This window comes from Centrocercus urophasianus, unplaced genomic scaffold (genome assembly GCF_019232065.1).
Source record: "Centrocercus urophasianus isolate 14NV4802_14NV808 unplaced genomic scaffold, USGS_Curo_1.0 seq_16, whole genome shotgun sequence".
Taxonomy (NCBI): Eukaryota; Metazoa; Chordata; class Aves; order Galliformes; family Phasianidae; genus Centrocercus; species Centrocercus urophasianus.
This window is the reverse complement of record NW_024884711.1, coordinates 21,915,492-21,937,678: the sequence shown is the minus strand read 5'-3', so window position 1 is coordinate 21,937,678 and position 22,187 is coordinate 21,915,492. Positions and strand designations below refer to the sequence as shown.

The 22,187-nt window shown below is 35.1% G+C and overlaps 1 protein-coding gene across 5 annotated transcripts in view; it reads right to left on the bottom strand.

Annotated features, from left to right (window-relative positions):
• Positions 1-22,187, bottom strand: part of THSD7A (thrombospondin type 1 domain containing 7A) — a 254,779-nt gene that overhangs the window by 165,467 nt on the left and 67,125 nt on the right. The gene's annotated exons all lie outside the window — the stretch shown is intronic.

Below are 22,187 nucleotides of genomic sequence, written 5' to 3'. Positions count from 1 at the left end.
TTTTTTTTTTTTTTTTTTTTTTTTTTTTTTTTTTTTTTTTGAGGTTGAACTTTTTGCACAGTTTGGGGGACCTGTTGGGAGAAACAGCTGCTTCAGTCTCCTTTTCCTTTTGTCCCTTCACTCTTAGGTGATTACGTAAGCAGACATTTAAAGGCTAAATCAGTAAGACTGCTTCCAGATTTCCTGCCCATGTTCAAAACAGAGATATGTACATGCATGATAGAGTGAACTATTTTCCATTTTGAATTAAGCATGAGCAAAAACAACAATAAAAAAAACCTTACAACACATGAACAAGACACCCCAGAATTCAGAACAATTCATTAACTTAGAGTTTGAATCCATTTGATGCTATTTCTGACATTTTAATTGTTAATTACTATCTCCCGCAATGGGATCCTTATCAGCACAGTTTTCTGCAACCAAACATCCCAGCTCACACATCTCCAGTGGTGACAATTCATTATGCAAAATGCTGCCTCATGCTTGATCATTCCTGATGATGAGCTGTATTCCAGTGTCAGCAAGGACTTGGGATGGGAAAGCAGCTACTGCTCACATACAGCCCATAGTTTCAGCAGTGATACAGGAGCAATCCTAAATTGTCAGATTTGCAGAGCAGCTCGCTCTAGCCCTGCACCCTCCAGGCCCAAGCAATCATGGTATTTATGACTGGATTGGTCTCTGACCCAGATACAGTACTGATTATTGCAGCTTTCATTTGGCAGCAGTAATTCTGACCTACTGCACTAATAATTTTGCTGTTGGGAACTAATTAACAACCAGAGTCTACACTTTAACCTACCAGTTAACAAGTTTGTAATGAAATTTCAATCAAGCTTTACTGTGCAGTCATTAAACATACATACATGTGTGTATATACATGCACTGAAATTATGAGTTCAGTCATACATAATTAATGAAGATATTATAATAAATTAAATGTGCTACAGTGTGTCTTATAATGTATTTATCTTATGATTGACCAAGATAAGATAAAAAAATAGAAGTGATTACATTTCTAACTTCATACTATTTCATACAGGTCAAATAAGACAATTCAAATGAGGTTGAATGTCACATCTATGTGAGCACAGCCCTTGTGCAACACTTGTGTCAATACTACGAGAAATGCAAACCTAATTTTTTCTGAATATATGAGAAAATGAATAAAGATTTATTACGTTACCTCAGTGATATGAAATAATACAATATACCTTGTTAGTCTCTTAATAGTGAAAATTCCAAAGGATCTAAATAGCTTAGATGCCTAGAGTGGAAAGTTGTCAGTGTATCCTTTCAGTATACCGGGTTTCTTACACAACCCTGAAATAATGTTTCCACCCGTTTAGATTTCAGTCTTAATGTGCCTACCCACAAGAAATCATACAGCCATGATTAATACTTAGAGCAAAATCTAAAAAAGAAAAACAAAAAAAAGGAGAGAAAAAAAAGTATAATTATGATAAATAGACAATACATTCTAGAATGTACAACTTTCTAAGTTAATAAATTCCTATACATCCCGTATGTGCACAACTTCAGCAATATATCAATGATATTAGGTCAGCAGTGAAAGCAGGAGAAGAAAATCACTGTTAACCATACACCTGATAAAACAAGATTCCATGCTAAGATTCAGAATAATCAAACAGAAAATAATCTTAATAGATTAAATCAATACTGGTTGAAGAAAAACATACAGATTGATTGCTCTTCATTTCCCTTTGATTGTTTCTAAGTCAGCATAGCAGTAGTAGTAATGACACATGAATGTGGTGAGGTTCTGCAACAGTAGAAGATCTTCAAAAATAACCTGTATAAATTCACCAATAGACCACATTTTATCTGATCAATATAAACCAATCTTCCCTGAAGACAAACATCTGTCTCTCTATATTCCATGAAATAGTAGTTACATATGTACTAAATGTCCAGCATGTCTTTATGACACAACTAAACAATTGCACATATCAGTGAAAACTGAAACTTTTACTTTGTTTGGTACAGCGCCTACAAACTGGCACTCTGGGCACTTAAAACAGTCTTGAACTCCACTGGTTTGCCTACACCAGACTCATCAATATCCCAGTTGGATACTTAGTTACACCGTGCACTTCTACCTCTGAAAAAGAACACTAGATTTACACTGTCTTAAATTATGCTCTTTGACCTTTTCTGATTACCAGTGTCCACTCAACCTTCTCAAGATGAATGGTGGGTATCTTCATCCAAGACAGTTCATTCAGCAATCACAATATTTCCTATAAGTTAGATAAATTGAACGGTCACTTAACAGGGAGAAAGGCCAACATCAATTGCAGCAAAGGTCATTCATTTCAGTTATCACATACTGTATTAAATTGTCACCCAATCTGAACAGCAATTTCATCAATAACCCATCCAACTAGAATGACTGTGAATGTTAAAAACCATCCACACACTCTCTGATGGACACAGCAGTCAAGGAACTCCTGTGGCTCTGTAAAGCAACAATAGCAAGGGGCAGCAAGTAAGGAAATACTGGTTCTCATGCATCAGCATGGGTGAGAAAGAAAGAAAAAGATAGATTCAAAAACTCATGGTGTACAGTATAGCCTTCAACTGTACTGTAAACACTGATCTGCACTACAAATGAAGAGTAAAAATTCTTTCCATGAACCCCAGAGCTCTTACAAAAGGGCACGTGTCAAGTCATAGGAAATGTGATATCCTGAGAAAAAAATACCAGCAGAAAGATCTTGATTCTTAACTATCTCCCCCACTAAAATGTTGTGATTTAACACCAGCATCAGTTCAGCACCTTGCAGCCACTCATCTACTTTCCCCAAATGGGATGAGGGGAAGAACTGGAACAAAAGCATGAGAACTTGTAGGTTCTAAAGCCAGCATACTATGTAAAGTAAAAGCTGCATGCACAAAGCAAAGCAGCGAATTCATGTGCATGAATTGTCTTAGGAAAACAAATGCCATCATTCCCAAAGTTCCCCCCTTTCTCTTTCTTTATCCCAGCTTTTATTGTCCAGCACGACACCACGTGATATGAATGCCCCCCTTTTTTTTTTTTTTAAAAAAAAAAAAAAAAAGTCTGAGTCATCTGTCCTGGCTCTGTCCATTCCCAGCACTTTTGTGCACGCTGAGTTCCTCACTGGCAGGACAACATGAACAGATGAACAGTCCACAATTTCGTGTAAGCACTGCTCATCAGCAACCGAGACATCAGTGTATTAGCATCACTGTCATCATCAAAAATCAAAATCATGGCATCATGAGAGCTTCTATGGAGAAAGTTAACTATCCCAGCCAAAACTGTGACAGTTACTCAGCTTGAAATTTTGCTGTGTCATAATATTTTGGGTACTTTCACAGAAATATGGGAATACCCTATTCTTCTTAGTCCTCCAAAGTCACTGGTCAGTTCTGCTGGCTCTGCTTTTACTAGAGAGTATGATGCATGGAAAGCAATAAAACATCAAATGAATATGATTACTATCCTCCATCTGCCACAAAAAATACACCATAATTATTTTGACTCCATAAAGAGAGCTTTTTTGTAGTTTATTTTGCAATACAAATAATTACTTCTACATGCGCTACTTCGCAAAATAAAAGCAAGATCTATGCTTTACAAAAAAAAGTCACAACACACTGTGCTTTTATTTAGCATACAAGCTTGCAAACAGGTCATGGAAATTACAAATTAAAAAAAAAAAAAAAAAAAAAATCACACTTAGATCCCTCTCATGTTTACAAGTATATCATAACCTAATTTTCAGACAATACACTCTGCCAGCAAATCTGAAAGCAAATGCCTGAACATTTATAGACAAAATCTATATAGTCTACTCAGAGTAACATCTGGTGTTACATCCAATCAGGAAGGACATGCAATACCATATGGCTTTTTTTTTATATACAGTTCAAAACATTGAATATCCAGAATACCATACTTAAGGAGGTAGAAGAAGAGAGATGAAATCCATCTCTCTCTAATAATTGGTCTAATTTATTCCTAGCATAACCTCTCACCAGTAGTATTATGGTATAGCAATCCTATCTGATAGTCACGTTTAAGTAAAGCAAAATGATTTAGCATTGTTAAGTCCTTGTTTAGAGAAGATGGACCAAAAGGACAGAAATAAAAGCTTATACTTCAGGTAAACTCAGTATTTTACATTAAAGATTATGTTTTTCAAAACCCCTGAAACACTATTTTATTTTAATTCACTACAGTGATGTTATTTCTGCAAAATAGAAATGAATCACAAATTTAAAAGTTACACTTCCAAGCACAGAGAGTCAGTCAGAATTCTTCTCTGGGATGTAAATAGTAGTTAGAAGCTTTGAAAAAAAGATAGATTACACCAAAACTTACAAACTTTGACAACAGAACTCTTTATTTCTTTCCAAAACTCTCAGAACTAATGATGATGGAATTGAGACCCATGCACAGCAGCATTAAAAAGGAAACATGGGGAAAAAAATACAGGCTTGATCAGCAATACAGTTTGGGTTTTGTTTTTTTTCTTGGTTTTTGTTTGTTTGGTTTGGGTTTTTTTTTTTTGTTTTGTTTTGTTTTTTTGTTTGTTTTTACAGTGAAGCAGTTTTTATCAATTACTTAATAAAATTTTTCACAATAAAGCACAAAATGCAAACAGATTTCTAAAATCTGCAGTAAGAAAGATTACCATTTAAAAGCAGAAGCTAGTAGTGTCTGACAGAGCTAGAGAGATCGTTATTTTACCTCTGGATTCTGAGATGCAGTTATAACAACCTGTCACCAAATCAGCTAAATAAATGGCAGAGTACTCTGACACAAAGAGAGCACTGTATGAAAACAACATTCTGATAAAGTAGCATTAGTAGTACTGTGAGTTTCACTTAAAACCAAGCCAAAGACTTCTTCAATAAAGATACTGTACTGACAACCTTAACACATGTACTTCTCCAACAACAACCAATTGCCAAAGTCTTCTGCAGTTAACAACTTGGTATATATGAATAAAGGATATTCTAAGTATCTGTAACATTGTCAAAAATATTTCAAGACTGTATTTTTATGCACTTTAAAATTCTCATGAAGATGATTACAAGCAACAAAGAAACTACACAATATCTAAGTTGAAAAGCCATATAAAACAATTACCATATTTAATACAGTAAGATTTTTTTTAAAAATGTATAATTTATTTTCTTGTTCTTAGGTGCTAAGCTTTCCTTTTGTAAGATTTGTAAGTAATTATTTGAGTATCCCTTAAATGCTGCACAAGGCTATGACAATGCTAGTTGCATTTCACATCAGTTTTTACTGTGCCAGAGTGTTCTATCTTGCAACTGCAACAAACAGAGCAGAATCCATCTGTCCCAGTGTTATTCCATGGCTAAGAATGAAATGGATAAATTCCAAACTTTCAGCTAGAATTTAGTGATTAAAGATTGAGTCTGGAGCCATCTGCTAAATTACAATAATCTGTTAGATGTCAGAAATCCTGACAGTGAGAAGTGGACAAAGATCTTCCAGCAATGAAAATTCTATTAAATAATTCTAAAGCATCATAATGACATGACTATTTCCAAGAGATACGTTTATTTAATCACCAAAAACGTATTAAGATTATTCTAAAACGAAAGTACCAGGCTGCACTGTTAAAGTGCATTTTTACAAATATGTCAGTACTAAATCAACTTTAATACTTTGTAAACTAAGAATCTCTTAATTGCACTGGCCTAAGTAGAAATACTGGGTATATGTCCAAGTGGGTCATCTAGTATCTTGTAAACAACATACAAAATATTTTACTGAATGGCAGTAAAACTGGGATGTTCACCACAGAGTTTGTGCTATTCACTACAATGTTTTGTGGTAAAAACATTGCTTAACTTTTCCCATTGTACTGAAAAATTAGACAGGGGCATTTACAGAACAAACTTAAAATTGAACAAAAGACATTATTTTAAAAATTATTCACAAGAAGTCATTGTACATGCATGGTCTTTAAAATGGCTTTTATGCTGGTAGGAACAATTTCTTTATCTTTGCCAAGGCCCAAGATTGATGCAGCATTATCAACGCAGATAAAAGCAGCAGCTTGGAATCTACTAAATTGCCTTTGTCCTTGAGTGGCTACAATGAATTAAATTTTAGTTTGAAAGCTTTTCCATTAAAGAGGTTTTAAAACAATAACTTCTTGTTTTGAAACTTTTCTCAAGACCGGTTATTTCTAAACACACATGACATTATCTTCTTCAAAAATGAAACAGCAATAAAAAGCACTCTCTAGATATAAAATCACAGTCACATGCACAGCACATGCACAAAAATCAGGCAGGCCAAAGGATTTCAAAATGGCAGGTGTTATAACTGAAGAAAGTCAGTTACATCTCAATTTATTTTGCAAAACTGAGGAGCAAACTCCTTTTTGCCTGCACTGTGAAGAAACTTAGAAGTATTTTTTTCCACCTCAGAGGTGGTAGGAACCACATGAGTACACAATATTTTCACTACTTCTTTTCTATAGATGACAATGGCCCTGAGAGACGGAAAAAGGAAACAGAAGTAGGTTAGGCACTTAGAACTGTACAACTCCTATATAAAATCATGAACCATCAGCCAAAGTATGGTAACTATTGGAACTAACAACAAATCTATGTGAAAAACTCCCTGATGGCGCGATAAAATAATTAACAAATAAAATAGCCTGCAATCCAAATATCAAAATACCTAAACTAATTCAGAATGTGTTTCTGTACATTTACCAGGCCTACCTATTAAAATTATATAGTCATTACTGTACAAAATAATCTCTAGCAGACATTTATATTGTTCAAGGATAAAGGAGTAATCTTTTCCACAAACTCTCCCAAAACAAGAGGATGCAATGTGCCAGTAAGCTACATTTCATCATTTTCTCTTAATTTAGGGGATTAGCTGCTATTCCTCAACCGAAGCAAAAAGGCTAATATAGCTATTGCACGAAATTCTTCTGAAAATGAAATAAAATCAAGGCACTAATTTTAAACATTTTTCTTTTTTTGAAGTAGTTTTTGGTATAGCAGTTAAATCAGACAACGGCCACAGTACTGGTCATCTTCTTAGAATATGTACTGTATAAATGGAAGCATCTAAGACAAAGAAAAGAAAATGAAAGATCATGAGCTATCAGAAAGATGTTCTACACTCTTACAAATAAAGGTAATGCCAGTAACACAAGGAGGAATAAAACTTTAAGGAGTAATAAAACTTAAAGGAGTTTTCCACGATGGGAAAAGCTGCATCATTGTATATTAAACCTTATCTACATTAAACTTTAAACGATACACCAAGATCTCAGCATATTGAGATGGGCACAAAGATTAATAAAGTGATACTACAAAATACGTGCTGAAGGAAAAAGAAATAAGACAAAACATCAAAATTTTTGCATAAAAAATGAATTAGAATGGGAAAAAAAAAATCAGATACCTTTCAAAGTAAGTATTTCTCCCTTTCCACTCAATTAATAGTAAACTCCATATATATATATATATTTAAAATAAATTTTATTTAAAATAAAATTTTATTTTCTCAATGAAAAAAAAATCCCACAGAAATGAACTGTTATTGTGATCTTTGTAATAAGAAGAAACATTTGTTAGGAAACTAGACATCCTGCTAGAAAGATCTAAATTTGCCATTTCTCTTAATCAAAATCAAAAGGGAAAACTCACAGTATTAATAGAAATTAGGGAAAAAAAAGTTACTGTGTTTAAAGATTGTGTAGATGTGTGCTCACACTTTTCTTATTCAGATTACACTAAAAGTTCTTCACCTTCTTACAAAGTGGGGAAAAAGATGCTGCCTCTTAATGTCGTATTTTTGATGATATCATGAGCACTACATGTGACAAGGTGGCTTGCAGCCTGGGAAGTAGAGCATAGCAAACCACTTTCAGCTTTATCAATTTCCTAATTTGGCATTCCAGGTCATCTGCAAGACCGCAGGCTCTACAACATCAGTAAATGTCTTCTGAAGAACCTAATATCTCCATGGAAATTCAAATCAAGTTTTGCATCGCTTTCATGATGTGACTGATGTTCAAAGTCTGTAACTTAAAAATTTAGAATACCATTACCAAAATGGTTTAGGCTTTGTATTATAATTTCAGTTTACCTTTGATAAAAATTCTCAGATGCTGGCAGGATGAGCGGAAAAAAAAAAAAAAAAAATTCTCTTATTCTTCTCTTGGAAATAGTATTAATGCAACACGACCAAAAGGTGAACCACTATTTCTTGTTGCAAGCAGGGACCTATGGCTTCTTCTCCAAAATTCTGAGCAGTCATTGAATGGGCAGCTATGATCAACACCTAGGACAAACGTCTCAATACAACTTCCATTAACCTACCGGACAGAAAATGGATAGGATATGAAAAAGCTAACACACATCAGATGAGAAATCGCAGTAATTACAAATACATAATTTCCACTAAAATAAAACAAACAAACAAAAAAAAAAAAACATAGATTATACAGACATTTTCATGACTTCAAATCTTATATACAAAAACTGAATTTTAAAGAGCTAGTCTGAATGTTTCATTTCTCATCTGACTTGACTTCTTCACAACTCCACTGAATGATCTGCAGTGCACCTTGCATTTAAAATATGACAACATCAATCAAACTATAGACCACATCACATCAGACATACACTGTATCACTGTGATCGCTTCCAAGGAGCAAAGGTCCTCCATTCCAGTAAATAAATAGTAATAGAAAATCCTCAGTTGGAAGAGACCCAAAGATCTTCAAGTACAGCTCCTGGCTCCACACAGTAGCATCCAAAATTCAATCCCTAGGTCTGACAGCACTATCCAAGCATTTCTTGATGTCTGGCAGGCTTGTTGCCATGATCACTGCCCTGGGGAGCCTGTTCCAGTGCCTGAAAACTCTCAGTAAAGTGCCTAATGTAGTTCTGTAGCTTTTTTTTTTTTCCTCCTTTCTCCTTCTCCTAATAGTTTTTCCATGAAATATCCCTACTTTCTTGTGTTATGCCACTTTATTAAAGGGGTGATTAGCAGTCAACTCTGTAACCGGGAAGTACATGTATCTGGGCAATGCTCACATAGCAGAAGAAAGTAATTCTCAACCTGAAGTTAGAATACAAGTCACATTAGAGCAACTAGGGGAACTATTATGTAAATGGCAGATACTGTGTTGTCTGGCACAACACTAATAGGTTGATTTATCAAGAAAGATTAGAGTTCACTAAGCACAGTTCAGCTAAGTGATAGCTGAGGGGCATGACAGCTGACAAATACACTTCTTGAGGAATATAGTCATGAAGTGAAGAGGAGGATTACAGAAAAAGGCAAGTCAGCTATAACATAGTGCAGCATGCAGCGTAGTCTTTCAGTTACAATGACAGAAACCCTACAGTTTAAAATATTTACAATAAAAGTAAAGCAGTGCTTGGGAAAAATATTGTAGATTGAGAAGAAAAAAAAAAAGGGAGAAAGGGTAATTATTCAGCCTCATTAAATTTTTCATCAGAAGCAGCAAACTATCATAGTTTGAACATTTCCCTTTTCATTAGAGAGCTTTTTAATATTGACATCCAACCAATTATGTTCAAACTAATTCCCAGAATACTGTGAAGATGTAGCTACTTTCAGAAGTTTTTCCAGATTAATGAACTGCATTATTTTTTCATTAGAAGCTGCAGTGTGCTCTGAGACATACATGGTGGGGAACAAAAAACACTCTGAATAGAACGCATTCTCCAAAAAGCCCTTGGCTTTCTTAATGAGTTTCTTTCTTCAGGGAGCCTTCTTCATCTATACTTTAAAAATTCAAAACCAAAAGCCACACTACTACTTCAAATGGATTCCTTGCTTATGACCTACTACAGTGAATTAGACAACTTCTGTGCTTATTAGCAGCAGACACAGGTAAAGTGATAGAACACTTTTTTTTTTTTTTTTTTTTTTTTTTAATTCTGTCTGATGTTCTACACTCCAGTTTAATTTGTGTTTCCTCTGTAGGTTAAACAAGCTCTACAGCATTCTAAAAAATTAATAAACCCAAATCAGTGATAACTTGTTTCTTTTTAAATACTTACTCTGAAAAGACAAATTAAAATAACTTTTTGATTCATTACAATGAAAGAAGGACATCTTTGTTTTATAGCTTTTTAATATATTAGGTCTTTCTAAAGTATGCATCTCTCAAGTGGTAACATTTACATAAAAGGCTAAGAACATCCCTCTTAAACTGAAAAGAAACTGCAACACTGAATTGCATTAGCAAATAATATAGGCATCCCAGGAATGAAAACTTTTGTTTGTTTGTTTGTTTTTAACTCTTCCATTTAATACTTTATCTTTTATTTAAGGTGCACCTTTTTTCATCTGAATTTGTCCTTACATTCATATTTTATTTAATGAATGCCTGCCTCTAGGAGAGCTTCTAATTTCTCTAAGGGGGTTATATAGAGACAGGATTCCATTCATAGTATTCATAGTGTGATAATAGTAAGCTTTGTAGATAATGACATATTTGTTTGCTGAGAGAACAATATATTTTGAAAGATATGAGTGCATATGGAAGACTGCCTTTAGTTTAGAGAAGCAAGTTGTTGTTCAAATGAATTGACATATAACCTTTTCCAGCGAAACAGACTTCAGTAGCAAGATACCTATCAACTTCCTTCACAACAGCTCACACCCAAACAAGTATTTACATATGATCAGTAACAACGTTTACTTTAGTTACAGAGACACACAATCAGCTTCATCTGAAGTTTTAGTCCGAGTTTTAGTCTAATACTAAATATTTCCCACCAGTATGAAAATATCTTAAATGGCAGTGATGAAGAGATTTTAAAATTAGTAGATTTGTTCATCTTTAACACAGGTCTTTCCTGTTTGTACAGTAGTATTCTGTTCACTAAATTGTTATTCAATTCTTTTACGTGCAAGGCTTCAGAATAAATAGCAAACAATATAAACCAAGAGCAACAACAACAAAGCTACAAAACAACAGCAACAAAGTTCTGAAAAAATCTACTTCTCTGTCCAAAAGGTAATATCCTCACTACCCAACTTAAGCTGCAGTTTATGAACTCTTCCATAAGGGCCTTAACTTCTGTGTTAAGAGAGAAACTACGCAGTACACTGTTCAAGGGAAATTTAATATTTTCAAGGGAAGACATTTACTATATAACATCCTCACAACAAAAGTGTAAATTTCCTTTACTAAAAGAATAAGGAAAAAAAAAAAAATGACACCTTAAAATGAAAATTTTGTTTAACTGATCAGGCAAAATAATTTAAATCTTGTTATAAAAGTAGATCCAAGACTCAGCTATAATCTGTACTCATATATACCAAGTAGAATGCAATATCACTAGTAAATATTTAAGTTACCTCTAGAAATACAACATTCTGGTAACTGCTGATATGCTTTTCAGAGTTTCAGAGAAACCATTGTCATGCAGTACAGCACATAGACTTCTCCTTTCAGCTCACTACAAAGACACAGTATAGAAAATAACCTGAAAGTCTTATGGTTCAGGTGCCCCAGGTATTCATGCTCATAAATCAAGTTGAAAAATGAAGAGCCACTAGCCATTCATCCTTGTCAAGTTAAAGACTACAAATCTTCCTTGTATGCTCAGCTGCTTTATCACTCTCCCTCTTTCTCTTTTTATAATCTCTTGCATGGTATCAAGCATATCTTACAGGAACAAGCTGGTGTTCCCAATGATATTGTCTATAAAGTAACTATATAATGACTTTCATTTAGGGTTCAAAAAAAGATGTGGTTACATGGGCAACTTTCAACTCTTCCTGTAAGTTACAGCAAGCAATAGCAAAGCTGGAATTTCATAAAATAAGTTATTAGTAGATTAACATTATGTTTCTCTTATTAGATGAGAATACAGATTCAAGATGTGCCACAGTTAGACTGTGAAGACTCATCATTACATGCATTTTAAGGTAGTGCTATTGGACCCATAAAACAGTATTCAGTAATTGTTTCAGACTAACACACACATCTACACATGCAAGCAGGAGCCCAAATGTATGTATTATTTGAAATGTCATGAGGAAATAGATTCAAAACAGATTCACTAGAAAAAGATATCTTATAACTTACATGTTATCTAATCACATAGCAATTGCTTTCTTCTCTCAGCCTCTTGAGTTTCTTAACCTCAAAATTTCTGCATTAGACAGAAACTAACTGCTGGTTGCTTGGTCTTACTATTCATGTTTACGCTCTTCACTCACATAACTTCTTTCTTCATTTTTTACCAAACATCCTAATCTCTTCCATTTCATCCTTTTCCACTTGCACATGGCATATCTTGAGAACCATACAGTAACAATACCAAAACACCCAACTTCATTTAGAATAATCAAACACATTCATGTTAAGCTCAAACAAGAGTTTTATGGCATTGATAGAAGAAGGGATGACTGGCGTGTCTGCCAATGTGGAAATGTTAAGTAATATTTAAACACAATTCTATTTCTAGGAATGTTTTCTACTAAAATTATCTTTCTCCTAACAATGCACATTGAAACTGCAAGGCAGACAAAACTACATTTTTCATAATATTGTTTTCCAGGATTTTTCATAGCATTGCTCTCCTCTGAAAACAATTTTCTCCTCTATTATCTTCTAGTATGACATCTTGGGCATCAACTATTCAAAATGCTTTTGTCAATTGAAGTTACTTGAATGTTCTATTACACTGTTAATAATTTATCTTTGTATCTTTGTAAACAGTCTCTTTAACAGGTCTTAATTATATAATTTTGTATAAAGATGTGGTACATAGGAACACCAACAATTGAGGAGAATTCAGTTGTGCTAGGCACTGTACAAACACAAAAGTCATTATAAAACAATCTCTCTCTGTTCTGATCTTAATTTCTCTGATGGCTTAGTGGTAAAATAGCTATTCCCCAGCACACATAGGGAGAGTTACATTATTACTCAGTAATATAAACATTTCATTTTGTATAACACAGGAAGTAAAAAGTAATAATATCTCATTAAGAAATTTCTCATTGGCTTAGTAGATGTCATCAATCTTTTAAAATGTTGAAACATGCCTCATTACATAAGAAACTATTTCCAATTAATATCATAATAAAACAACTTTGTGCAGTATACACAAAAGTTATTATCTCCTTCAAAATACCTATGGAAGACCCTTACCAGTATTTGTTTGATTGAAAGCTGGCTGTTTCCAAGAGCACCATTCTCCACTTGGACAAGTCAATTAGGGCCTAAGCTCTGAGCTCACCCAAACACAACAGTTTTTCCCATAATATTCCTTTGACATAAGATACTAAAACAACCTTGGGAAAACACACAAATAAAGCAAGCTCAAAAAGCAAATACTGTGGGATAGTGACAACTTGAAAAATCATTCCAAAATGCACAGTGATAACTGATGCCGAGAGGCCACTGGAACATTCGCTGGATTTTGTGTGAAATGCCAGGCACTGATACATTTAATGCTGCATAGTATCCATATGATAGTAGTAAATAAAGGAGCTTCTAGGATTGTTTTGTGGTAACAAAATAGCTCACATTAGCTTTTATTTTACTTGTATTCAGCAGGGGGTTGGAACTAGAAGACCTTCGAAGTCCCTTCCAACTCCAGCTATCCTATGACTCTCTGAAACAGAACTTGAATAAAAGCAGCATCTATCTTAACCTGTAAACAAAAGCAAAATCAGCAAGATAAAAAAAAACCTCAAATCACATTTTACATTAATATTTTAAAAATCCTGAATTTCTCTTTTCATCCTCATGGATGCGGGCACCAGATCAAGTTCATAATACATTAACTAGAGCTCCATTTTCCATTGAATAGGTCCTCATTGCTTTCTCTCATCATTACAAAGGACACCACCTGAACTCCTTTTCTGTCAGTCAGGACTCGAGTTAAAGCATCTTTTCTCATTCACTATTTTCCCTGAGACTCCACATCTAATCTGTCTCTTTAGATCATTCCTTCATAATCTCTTTAAAATCAAGAGTTTTCTATTTACTGACATAGGCTTATCCGTCTCTCATCTCAAGTTGCAATTACTGCAAAATTCTTTTACTCTGTTCTTGAACGTAAAAAGAAGAGAAAAAAAAAAAAAAAAGGAAAGCCACAGTGCTGAAACAAAAGGGGATATTTTGTGCTACATGATGGAGGAGTTTTGGCAAATAGGTTGACATAACCTTTGAAAAGCAAGCACTTTAACCAGAGAGCTATTAGATAGTTCATTTCTCTTCCTCCTCCTTTGTGATCATGCTTGTCTGTATGCATTTAGGTAAATTTTGAAATGCCTACTAGATTGAGTTCTTAGGAAGGACTTCTGCCCACTCTCAGGCATTAATATGATCCAGGAACAGTCAGGCAAAAACATACAGTCATAAGCACATAAGAAAAATAAATTAAGAACTGAAATTTATTCAGTGAAGTTCATGCATATTAGCAACCAAAGGTGTTAGATGAGGAACTTTCCTCCTTTCAATTTTACTTCCAGTACTTAAGTCTTCAATACAGAGCTTGCCTTGAAACATGTAACGTCATAAATCATAGATATGTTTTTTCTATCTTTGGGAAGTATAAAACCAAGAGGTTAAAAATCAAAGGGGTTTTGAGACCTGAGTTTTTAATCAAGAAGTGAAGGAGAATTATGTGGTCATTGACATCTTTAAAGAACAAGAAAGAATTGTTCTTAGGGTCTTCAGGTGAAGTAGGATGCTTTTACACAGTTCTCCAAGAGGACGGAGCACAAGTAGAGATGTTACAGCTTGAAAAAGCTCAAAAAGAGCTGAAGGAGAGCCTTTGGCCTGCAGGGCCTGTAATGACCTTCTAGCCCCACTAGAAACCACTTAGCTCACTGATCTGAGAACACTGGGCGTCAGTTCTCCCAGGAGAACTTATGATACTACAGATGTTTTCTATGCCCAAATCACCTCTTGTCTCTGAATTTCTATTGCCTCCCACTTTGAGCAAGTTATTACCTAAGGATCTGTTCTTACATACCATACCAAGATACAACCATATACATAAAACTGTAGACTTGTGTGTTCTCTGGCTAGAGGCTGTTACTCACAAAAAGTATATTTAAAATTTTATCTTAGTTTGTTAAAGAGAAATAGGAAACAGCCAAAAGCAATTATTATGCAGCAGACTAAGTCTACGTGATCACACACCTGCAGACAGTCCAAATAATTCAGCAGAATTACACTGATTTATGCCACCTGGAACTTGGTCAACAGTGTTTAAAACCTCAGTGATGAATAGAATCCAGGAGGTAATACCTTTGTCAAGAGATAAGATAAAATAAGTCATATTAAGTCATATCAACTCAATGCTGTGTCTCCCTCTTGAAGAGCATAACATGCATTACTTCAAACTGTCAGAAGAAACAATTTTACAGTATGATCGAACCTTGCTGATTTTGTGCAACTCTTCGGTAATAATATTAGTACCTGTAGGCAGGCAACACACCCAGAGGTGACAGCACATCACAGATCACAGCAGCAGCTGACTTAAAAATAAATGAAGCACAGGGTAAAAAAAAAAAAAAAAAAAAAAAAAAATGCTTATACTTAGTTGCATGTAGAAAATGGATATACATGTTCTTCACCATGAAATAAAAACCAAGAAAAAATATTCAATCTTGTTTTCAAAAGAGTGACAACTACGGCAATCTTTGTTTAGGAATTTCTACCCCTCACTGCATTACGCCAAAAGTAGCGCCTCCTATTTTCACAAAAACTACAATGGGTACAAAGAGCACAATAACATTATTTGAGAGAGCAAATTTTCAGCTACAAAAAAAAATATTTTTCAACATTATCACCACCACTAGCTATGTATTTACATCAGCAATAAAAAAGAGCCTGCATGTCACACTCATAACAATCTGCATCAGTGGAGGTGACCCACTGTTTCACAGCTGCTATGACAACATCATTGCTAAGAAAACATTACCCACACAGTCCATCTTTCATCAGCTCAAATTTCAAAGTCAAAAGATGCCAAATGCAAACCATACTGTGCATGCCAAAGGACAGCCCAGACAAGATTGGCCACATGCTCCACTCTTCCAATTGGTATGGTGCCTGGTATTGTTGTATCGCAAGAGAAAGGCTTTCTTCCTCTCTAGCCTGACACTGGAAGTTCAAGACTTCTGTTTACTTAGCACTGCTATGTAATGGTCAGAGATGATGGTCTATCACAATGCCAAGAAATCCTGAAGGATCATCCCTTCTTTATCCCAGAAGTCAGTGCACACCACTTTACCCACTGAGGACAACATCTTAAACTTTTTAATCAACAGGGAATTTACATTCTTGCCACTTCATGGACCATTGTTTTGACTCCAGCTCAGAATGGTGATACAATGTCTCATGCCCACAGGACCCAGCTGCTGCAAACTTTGTGGTATTCCAACGTTGCCACCATCCTTTCCAATGCACTGAAACAGATATCCAGATCCACAGAGAGTTCTGTAGTTGTAATCCACCAATTTGCGCTAATGAGCAAAACAAGGCATTCTTCATTTTGTGGTGCCACTGCTGTGCATGGCCATCTGGAACGTGGCTTGTCTTTTATGTTGCTGTCACCACCCATCACCTCATTGAGCTCACATCCACTGTTCAGTCTCCACAAACACTCAGCAAGCACTGATGAATGTCAGTGGATGCCATTTTTTGTTCATGGAGTAATACAATTCCATACCTTTTCTTCATACATACTTCCATGTCAGCACCATTTTGTCAGACTGTCCCTCTGCTGTCATCTGTCACACAGCAACAAAATGTAATGGAAGGCTCAGCCTGTACTGTCATACCATCAACATCCACTTCTAACATAGTTGGCCAGTATAATAAAACAGGAGGCATTACTTCTGAATTAACTCTTGTGTTAATTCAAAATCTTGTTTATACTGCTTGCCATTAACTAAGAGCATAAGTTGTTCTTGAATATGAAAAAAACATAATGAAAATGGATGATACAATTTAATAGAAGTTAACAGTAGTTTTTACTGAATTAGGGTACAGATGTGTATTTTTTCTTTTTCTCATGCATAGTGTTCTTCAAAGCTTTGTAACAATTAAGGCAAAATAAGAATTTAACATTAAATATTTGAGGAACTCATAGAAATCAAACACAACAATGAATCTGAACCAAAGAACTAATTACAAATCATTCAGCTCTGAGAGGTACAACCACTGATGAACACAACAGGTCATCCCATGCAAGCAGGAGTTCCAAGTGCTCTAGAGAAAGCATCTTTATTATGAAATAGATCATTTTATTAACACATAGATCACAAATGATTAAGTGTTCTTGGCCCACAACAAATATTTAAAATAAAAACATAATTCAAACTCCATTTTACCATAATATTTTTAATCTTTCATGCCTCATAAAAGTTCCCACCATGCTTACCACTTTTCTACATTTGATTTGTACGCAAAATTTTGCAATATCCACAAATGCCTGAATTATTCAGATACTCCTTTAACATTCATATTTGTTAAAACTTTGTGAGCTATCATTGTTATACTGAAGATGAAGTCAGAAGTAATTCAAAACATAATGAATAGAAACATCTTAGATCCCTCCTACAAGGGTACTCTCACTTTTGTTATTTTCCTAAATTTGCACACCATACTTTTCAGGAAATCCAGACAGTCTCAAATTCACATAACCATTTATAAACAGTTCAGTTTCCTGGCTGATAAGTATTTTTCAACTTCATAACTCCAGTGTTTAGTGACGTGTGTCTACCTCACATCAGGGAAATCACCATCTCTTAATACAGTACATTCTGTTCAATGAATATTTAAGAACTGCTATTATCTACCTCAAAACATCAAGCAGACAGACACAGCAGCTCAGCTCTGGGATCTAGCTGTTTCTTCATTTTGCTATACAGAGTCAGATGTCCTGCACTGTAGAAGACTTTGCTTTGGTTTATTTTAATGAAACCAGATGGTTTTGCCCAGTGACAAGGAAAATGAAGCCAGCTGTGTATTTCTAGCTGAAGAAAATACACAGCATGGAATGAGAACATTCAGTAAGAAACTTGAAGTTTAAGGACTAACAACTGTGATCAACTAAACGTCATGCATTATACTGGAGGTCTACTAACACATCATAATTCCAGCATAATTATGCAAAAGCAAATACTCATTCTACTCAGGATTTTGAGAATTTATTCAATTCAGTTTCAGTTGGAAAAGTAGAAATAATAGTAATAGCACCCATACTGTGAAATGGTAGAGACTGGAAGGGACCTCTGGAAATCATTTGGTTGAATCTCTCTTCTCAAAGCAGATTGCTTACAACACTTTCCATGCTCAACTGAAGGTCAGTAAACCATAAAAGTGCTAACCTGAACTTTACAACATTCCTTGGAATTTTGTAGGTTGTAGATTGAATATGTCTCAGGGTTATAACTCTAAGTTCCAAAGTGCAGAGAATAGACTCGTAACTCATCCCCAACCCTAAAATCCAGCATCAGGAAACTACACCAGGTATCATAATTGCTATTTTATAAGAGAAGGAATCCCCAACTCAAACCTCATGACATCTGCAGATTATTTTCTGAGGCATTCTTAACAGAACACACTGCAATAAGATAGCACAGAAGCAATGGAGTAGCATACACCATGATACTTTTTCAAAAAACTCTTCAGAAACAGAAAACAGATACATGCAATTCAGTTCCAAAAGCTAGTGCCAAACTAAATTTAGTAACAAAATCAGCGTGTTTCTCAATAAATGGACATGCATCGCATAATCATAAGGGTTGGAAGGGTGCTCTGGAGACATAGTTCAACTCTGTGCTAAACTAGGTTTCCTACAGTAGGCAGCAGAGGAAAGCCTTCAGGTAGGTTCTGAATATCTCTAAATAAAACTTCACAACCTCACTGAGCAGCCCTTTCCAGTGCTCTGTCACACTCAAAGTAAATAATTTTTCTCCTCATGTTCGTATGGAGCCTCCTGTGTTCCAGTTTGTGCCAATTTCTCCTTGTTCTGTTACTGGAAACCACTTAAAGGTATCTGGCTTCATCCACTTGGCTCCCACCTATTAGATATTTGTGAGCATTGATTAGGCCCCCTCTCGGTCTTCTCTTCTCCAGGCTGAACAGAATCAGGTCTCTCAGAAGGGAGACGCCCCAGACCTCTTATCATCTCTGTGGCTTTCTGCTGGACTTTTCCTAGATGTTCCCTGTCTTTCTTGAACTGAAGATCCCAGAATTGCACACAGTAACTCACAGTACTCAGTACTTCTAAAAACTAAAAACATGAGTTTTCAGTGACTAAAAAGACTAGAAACATGTGCCAGAAAGCACACACACACACAAATCAAGCTGATTTACTAGACACAATCTTAGCTACACATTTCTGGGACTTATATTCCATTCAAAGAAAGAAAAGTTAACATTGTCTCAGTTGCACAAGCTCACTACTGCTCAGTTCAGTTTTATATCATCTCCTCTAATACTCCAGCTGAGATTTCAACACTTTGTGCTAGATATCCCTTCAGATCACTGATGAATTGTTTCACAAAAAAGGAGGGGGAGGAGGGAGGGAGAAGAATCAGTAATATCCAACTAAATATCCTTACTATACCAACTATACCATAAAGATACGACATCCACTGCTAATAAAACCACAAATATTTCATATACCACTTGAAGACAATCAGTAGATTAAGACAGTATCTGTGTGATGAACTTAAAAGAAAAACACTGGTTGAAAGCAGTCAACATATAAGGATTGCTGATCACTGTTTGGGATGATTTTGGCACCCTCTTTCTCCAGCAAAGAGGAGAGGAGAATGAGAGAGAGATCAGAGACTTAGACAGTAACATACAACTCTACCAGGCTGAAAAGATATTTTATCAATTTTTCCAGATGTGTGGCAATGTCTAGTTCTCCCCAGGAGAAACACAGATAGCCCCTAAAAGCCGCAAGGTTACAATCCAGTGAAGTGGTATATTGCTTCATTACGAGCACAGGCTTATCACATGACACAAGTCCAAATTGCTCCTACAGGCTATTCTGTTTCCTCTCTTATTCCTGATCTAGCATAAGACTAATTTAATAAAATACAGGAAATTGAAAAGCAATACATTTTGTTACAAAGTCAATTTCTGTACAAAGATAGCCTGTGTTTGTCAGACAAAGCTACCGGCAAGAACTCCCTCAGTGTAAATGAAAAGCACACAGCAAATGCAAAGGTATTTTTCCTCCTTTTTTTTGACACAAAGGAATAGCTAAGAAAAGGAGCACAAATATATAATTAGGCTTCTAATGCACTACCTTATTCACTCTTATCTTATCATTCACTGCTAGAAAAGAACTGCTCTGACTTGTTTTTCATCACATTATTGTCAAATCACTGAGGTTACAATATTAAAAATTATACAGTGAACATGCTTATACTATTCCTTACTGTGGGTTAAACAGAGCAGAGAAGTCACAGAAAGGAATGCTTAAAAGTACAAACTAACTGCTTACTAGGACTACATAATTATATCATACTTCTAAACAAAAGTTCTTACAAAAGGAAAAAGCTTGGAGGAAACAAAAAACAACCCAATTTTCTCCTGGTTTCACTGACTTCAGAGCACGTGTGCTATAGGCAAAGTAAACAGCAACTCCATAGCAGGTCAGGACCTCATTTTCATAAGTATTGGTTAACTGTAGTTATTATACTCAATCTATTTTACTGCTAATATCTTTAAATACAATCTAATAAATGGAGACAATAAAATACTGGAGAGTTTATTCTCCAAATGCTTAGCAAATGCCTAAATGCAAAATGCTACTATTATTACTATATTTTCCTATAAACTTGTGCACCTCCCTTTAAGCATGTATCAAGTATTTCAAAATCTGTAATGGAAACAAACTACATTTGGAATTTTTCAATGGCCAAAGGGAGGAAAAAAAAAAAAAAAAGGTAATCAGTACCATTGCACTACTCATCTTTCAGAAGGAAGTGAAAGTTGCAAAGGATTCTCCCTTCCTCAAATTTCTCTTTCTAGCATTATTGGAAAGCCTGTCTTCTTGTTTAAATGAATTCCCTTTTAATCCTTCGCTTGAGCTGCTGTATGGATAGAGCCTCTTAAAAAATTCAGGATATTGCTGTGATCGTGAATTGATCTGTTTTCATGGCAGAAGGCTCCATCCAGGAAAGAGACCATCTTCTCAAAGTTGTTTTTCAAAGAAATGATTAATTTGCACTCTCTTACTATCTTATCATTAATTAATAGAAAAGCAAATTTTAAACAAATGTCTGCTTTTGGGGTTGGCTTATTACTATCAACATACAGGGAAAAAAAACTAACTATCAAGCCAATGTTAATTACTAACCAGTTTTTTTATTTCTTAAAGGAGACTCGGAAGACTTGTAATCTTACATAGGAACTAACACTGTATTAGGGAACTAAATTGCACATATTCCTCCATGTTAAGGTTCTGAATTAGTTTAACACACTGATAGACACAAGATAGACCTCATTAATTTTTAAAGCAAAGTTAAGGTTGAAACAGTGTTACAACTGCAATCTTTAAAACATACACGTAATTAATTAGCACCAAAGTAAAGGAAATTATCTATCTAGTGTGGCACTGAATTCACATAGTCTGTTTGCCTTTGGCTCTTTGGTTATGAGATCTGGCATCAGTTGGATTATTTCACCTAATCCGTCATTAGCTTTCAAGTGTCCTATATACTGTGCAACAAACCTAAATTTAACAAACCCAACTCCCCATCAATTACCACACTGAATATATTACATGTCAGCACACAGCATAAAGATTAGACACGCTGCGTTACATCCTTCTTTGTGAAATGCCAATATTTTTAGAGCACTGTTAACACTGCTGACTCCAACTGTAACAAATGGTCCTTTCCATTGTGAGCAGGCACTAGAGCCCTGACCTATGCTATTTACATACAACACAGAGCTACTACATAAAATCAAAAACCTCAACTCACCCAGAAAACACTTCACAGAGTCATAAGTGTGAGGTTTTTTAATTGCCATATTTGCTTGGCTGGTGGAACCCTGGTAAGCGACACACTTTGTTTTCCTAGAATCCTGCGCATTAACATCACTAACACATTTAACTTTCTTTCTCTGCGTACACAAAGC